This window comes from Lissotriton vulgaris, chromosome 7 (assembly GCF_964263255.1).
Source record: "Lissotriton vulgaris chromosome 7, aLisVul1.2, whole genome shotgun sequence".
NCBI classification, from domain to species: domain Eukaryota; kingdom Metazoa; phylum Chordata; class Amphibia; order Caudata; family Salamandridae; genus Lissotriton; species Lissotriton vulgaris.
The window spans coordinates 377352919-377358713 of NC_141695.1; the positions used below are offsets into that span (position 1 = coordinate 377352919).

The 5795-nt window shown below is 48.3% G+C and overlaps 1 pseudogene; it reads left to right on the top strand.

Moving 5' to 3' along the window:
- Positions 1 to 301: 301 nt before the first annotated feature.
- LOC147701681 (uncharacterized) lies at positions 302 to 1563 on the top strand (annotated as a pseudogene).
- Positions 1564 to 5795: the final 4232 nt, after the last annotated feature.

The following is a 5795-nucleotide window of genomic DNA, read 5'->3' on the forward strand; positions in this document are numbered from 1 at the left end:
CATCGACGCGCCTGGAGGCGCCATAACTGCAGGGAACGCCTACCGCCCCGCGGGACGAGCGCGGGCAGCGCCGGGCTAAGCCCGGGCAAAGGGCGGGCCCTATGTGGCCCTCAGAGGCCTGAGGAGACTGGGCTGGGCCACAGACCCTGATTTTGTTCGGAACTGAGTAATATCTGCTTGATTCATGTGAGACTTCGGTGTTATGTTTATAATATTTTTTTAATTGTGTAAAGTGCCTTGGATTTTCTATTTACCTTACTAATCGCACACATTTCCCACTGTGGAAGGTTAAGTCTGCGTAATGTCCAAATCTAAAATAGATAAGCCTGCTTCTGGTCTGGGCACCCTGGATAACTATTTGGTTAAAAAGGTGAACCAAATCAACAATGAGAGAAGGGCCTCCTTGGGCCGAGTGAGTCTACCTCTGTTACATGATGAGGTTTCGCCTCCACTGGGGGACACTGCATTGGAAAATAGTGCTGTTACAAGTGACCAGGCTACTATAACCACAGTAGTACAGGTACACAGGGAGACACCTGATGTCCTGCCTGACACTTCTATGGAGGAATCAGAGCAGGCACTACCAGTAACGAGACCTGTGAGATCCTGTAGAAAACTGCAACCTAAACGTGGGGGAAGCAAAGCAAAAAAATAGTTGATCCTTCCCGATCAGTTTGCAATGGCCCTATCCCTGGTCCTTGTCCTGTGGATGGAAATAAAGAGGGGGGTACACTCATACATTTGGATCAATTTACCCTACTTGTGAGCCCTATAGTAGCAAAAATAGAGGCTAAAATGGACGAGATGTTGAGACCCCTTACCACTAAGTTGGACACTGTGTCGCTAGAAGTGGATAGACTGGGTGGATTATTGTCAGCATATCTGGCCACTGCCCCAGTTGTTCCACCCACGGTAGTAGATAAGGGTCAGAGTGCTAGGAGAGAGAATGTGCAGCAGATCTGTCACCAAGTACCTGCCACTGAATCTGCTCCTCCTGCCCAACCATTAGTAATTGAACAGAATAGACAACCCATAGTAGAGTCTGAAGGTAGGCCTGACTCTATACATATAAGGAAAAGTCGCTATATTAACTTTCCACCTGATTGTGCTCCCTATGTGGTGGTCTTAACAAATGTTCCGCCTGTTGATGACTTTTCTGCCCAGTCTCATGGGGAGTCTCACGATTCTTTAAAAAACAAAACAGTTGCGTGGTTGAGTAAAATTTGTGGTTTTCTAACTAAATACTCTGATCAAATCCTATCAATGCGTAGGGGGAATTGGATTGGGCCGTCTAGTAAGACCACCAGTGGGGATTGTATTGTCGCAAATTTTAGGCACCCGCAACATGTGGCAACAGTACTATTAAGGGCGGCCTCTCTAGTATATAATACGAACAGTGTTTGTGTCCGCCCACTTGGCTATTTTTATGTTTATTTGAATGTAGCCCCCTCTGACCCTAGGAAATTCAGACCACAGACTCAGTCCTTGACACCGGCACTTAAGACATCATATCTGTATAATGTCAACGGCCACGTTGGAATGACCCTAATGTGGAAACACTGAATAGACATAATGCTGGTATCCAATGTGGGAATGGTTTCAATGTGGACACTCGGAACAGATATGACTTGCTCTCTGGCCTGGAGGCGTGTGACTGACACAAGGAGTGTGTGGGGCAAGAAAAGGAACATGTGGTAGAAGAAGGTCATGAAGGGACTCTTGCGGTTATAAGGAATGGCAGCAATGTAATCTGTTGGAACATTGCAGGTCTGGGTTCAAAGATGGGAGATTGTAACTGGATCAGTTTCATTAAGCAATATCAGATCATTTGTCTTCAGGAGACCTGGTCAGTTGAATGTGACTTCTTCCTTGAATGCTACAAGTCATTCTATGTTCCCGCGTCTCCATCTAGCAGGGGTAGGCCAAAGGGGGGATTAGTTACATTTATTTCTGTTGCTTTACCTTGTAATATACGTAGAGTTCTAACGGACAACCCAGGTATTATTGGGCTGATATTAACTGGAGATAAATGTTCGGCTGGCCTGGTCAATTTTTATAACGGTATGAATTTATGTTCAGCTCTCAGCCAAGTATTGGCACTAAATGATTTTATTCGCTCATCTATGAAAGAATGTATTCATAACCTCTTGATTATGGGTGATTTTAACGTCCATCCATGTGGCGATCTCTTGTTGAAATGCATTTCAAATGTGCATTGTGTACGTACCCAGGGCATGCATTTGGAACACACAGTTGAAGGGGAATTATTTAATGATTTATTGAATGATCTAAATCTAATAATAGCTATGGAATTAAGGGACACTACCAAGTGTTTTGATATCCCTACTTTTAAAGGGCATGGACGGGGAACCGCTATTGACTATGTTTTACTCACATTGCCAATGCAGTCATTTGTGGACTCTTTCTCTATTTAAAATAGTGAATTTAGTGATCATAACCCTCTTACCGTTCAGTTGAAGGGTCCGTGGGTAGTTAAGGAAACCCGGAATGGTGTCCCTGGTAGGCTCAGCACAATTGATGGTAGACGCCGCCTTAGATCTATGATTGATGCTGATCTGCTGTACACAAATATAACAGGCACTTGTACAGATGAAATCCTGAGTTGTACCACAGCTGGGAATGAACCAATTAGAGTACTGGGTGCTTTCCAAAATTTGTTGCATAAAGTATCTCAGTTGATGACGGCCCCTGCAAAAAACATAGAAGCCAGGGGACCAAGATGGTTTAACCAGGATTGCTCTAAAGCAGCGCACAACTTAAGGCTGGGTCTGGCAGCCAACCCCAGAGTTAAACCGACTGTACAAGTGTGTAGAAAAGAATTTAAATCTGTTATTGCCACACGCAAGGACTTTTTAAGACAGGAGGCTTGGACTGAGATTCTTGATCCCGATACCTTGAAGTGGAGCTCTTGATTCTGGGCACTGGTAAATAAACCTTTCCTGGTGCAGGATCCGGGGGATGGTTTGGAATGTTGCATAACTAAGGATGAGTGGGTTAACCACTTTAAAAGATTATATTGTTGCACGTCGATGGAAAACCCTAATTTTCTCCCCTGCGATAGTGATAGCATTATCAGGTTTGAAAGAGGTGAGTTTTTGGAGGGCATAGTCCGATTGACATCTGGGAAAGCACCGGGCCCTGACGGGATCCCCACAGACTTGTATAGATCTGATCCTAGCTTCTGGGCACCCATTCTGGAGGCGGTCTTCAATGTGGCTGCAACAGCTGGTTGTCCACAATCATTGGGGGTCCCCACAATTGTTCCGGTCTTTAAGAAGGGGGGCAGGGTTAGCCCACTCTGCTATAGGCCAATTTAATTAATAGATTCTATGGTCAAAATAGTAGGTAGAATACTACTGCAGAGATTGTCGGACTGGGCGTTGACAATTAACATCATGTCTATCGCTCAGTATGGCTTCTGCGGTGGACGTTCGACTATAACACAGTGCCTTATGGCCGGGATGCCCGTCACCCCCTCCCAACACAATCCCCAAGGATGGGAAAATGGACGCAGTTCTGAACTTTTGGAAGGCGGGAGGGAGTCACCCTCCCGGCCGTATTTATTACAATATGAAACAAAATTAAAACATTAAATAAAAGTTTCATAATCATGTACAATTTTCATTTATTACATTTCGATGAAGACATGTTCTTTGGCTAACCTTAACAAATCTCTAATACAAAGGTATCCTAGCCGAGTCTAACATCCTGCAAATGCATACTTTCTAAATTAAAATTGTACATCCTAGCATTAAGGGCCAACGGCAAGGTCTTAACCGGTGTCAGATCCCTACTACCAAAAACTCTCACCCTCACGGTGTGAGGGCGGCCGCGCAGAGGACTGTACCCTCATTGCCAACTGTAATTTCCCTTGTCTTGTTGGGGGCCCCTCTTTCCGCTCGACGCCATCTTAAAGGATGTCCGAGCACCCGTGTGAGGTATCTGTAGGAAGGACAGCGTGGACTCCCCCCTCCCCACCCCCCCCCACCCCCACACTCTCTATCACATCCGCCGTCGCGGATATCCGGGCCCCGGGAAATTCGTAGGAGGGGCATATAGCCGCCTCCTCCCCTGGGAGGGGCCTATGGCCGTCTCCCCTTAGGCGACCCATCCTTAGTGGGTGCCGCCTCCCAGTGGGAGGGGCCAATGGCCGCCTCCCCCCGGGCGCTCCCATCCATAGTGGGTGGCGCCCCCCCTCTAGGGACCTTGAAATTACTGCTCACCGATCATGACCTTACCGCCCGACCAAAAAATAAATACGACATTTGTTCACCTACTAAGGAAGAAAATATCAGCCTACCTAATTGTATCAAACTGTTTACACCCTAAAAGAAAAACAGACAGAAAAAGTCACATCGCCAATCTAGACATTCATTCTCCTGCTATACGGAGGGAAAAAAGATGTTATCAGAGCAAAACTTTATTGCAAAACCAACATTGCCATAAGGGGCTGGTGAGTGGGTCAAAAATGGCTCCTTGTTCCGTCGAGGGCTCACGAGCAGCGAGTGGGTGCAGCCTTCCAAGCACAGGAACAAGAGGACGCTTCTTCGGATTCCCGCTCTCTTTATTCTTCTTCGGGAGGGCGTGTACCCACCCCAGGTACGCCTACTGGGCGTGGCCAACGGTGTAGGTGTCTAGGACAACCCCTCTTGGGCGGGAAAAGGTGCTCCCCGGCTACGCCGCTTCGGGCATACCAGCCGAGACACGCCTCCCGCCCAAAATGGTTTCCCGGGAGGATCGGGGCCCCCGACCATACGTTCGGGGGGACCGAGTGGTCGCCCCTTTCCATATGGCCGGGATGCCCGTCACCCCCTCCCAACACAATCCCCAAGGATGGGAAAACGGACGCAGTTCTGAACTTTTGGAAGGCGGGAGGGAGTCACCCTCCCGGCCGTATTTATTAAAATATGAAACAAAATTAAAACATTAAATAAAAGTTTCATAATCATGTACACTTTTCATTTATTACATTTCGATGAAGACATGTTCTTTGGCTAACCTTAACAAATCTATAATACAAAGGTATCCTAGCCGAGTCTAACATCCTGCAAATGCATACTTTCTAAATTAAAATTGTACATCCTAGCATTAAGGGCCAACGGCAAGGTCTTAACCGGTGTCAGATCCCTACTACCAAAAACTCTCGCCCTCACGGTGTGAGGGCGGCCGCGCAGAGGACTGTACCCTCATTGCCAACTGTAATTTCCCTTGTCTTGTTGGGGGCCCCTCTTTCCGCTCGACGCCATCTTAAAGGTCGTCCGAGCACCCGTGTGAGGTATCTGTAGGAAGGTCAGCGTGGACTCCCCCCCCCCCCCCCACCCCCACACTCTCTATCACATCCGCCGTCGCGGATATCCGGGCCCCGGGAAATTCGTAGGAGGGGCATATAGCCGCCTCCTCCCCTGGGAGGGGCCTATGGCCGTCTCCCCTTAGGCGACCCATCCTTAGTGGGTGCCGCCTCCCAGTGGGAGGGGCCAATGGCCGCCTCCCCCCGGGCGCTCCCATCCATAGTGGGTGGCGCCCCCCCTCTAGGGACCTTGAAATTACTGCTCACCGATCATGACCTTACCGCCACAGGCCGGATAGTTGACCGGCTATCCGGCCTCCCCAAACTCCTCCTAAAGGTCATGCTTCCTCAAACCCCTTAGCCATGCTATGAAGTCTCCTATGAGTAAAACATTCCCCTCCCGGGACAGGTGAACCCCATCATTCAGATACATGTGATCACCCCGAATACACCCATGAGGAATGCTATGCAACTGCGCCGAGCGAAA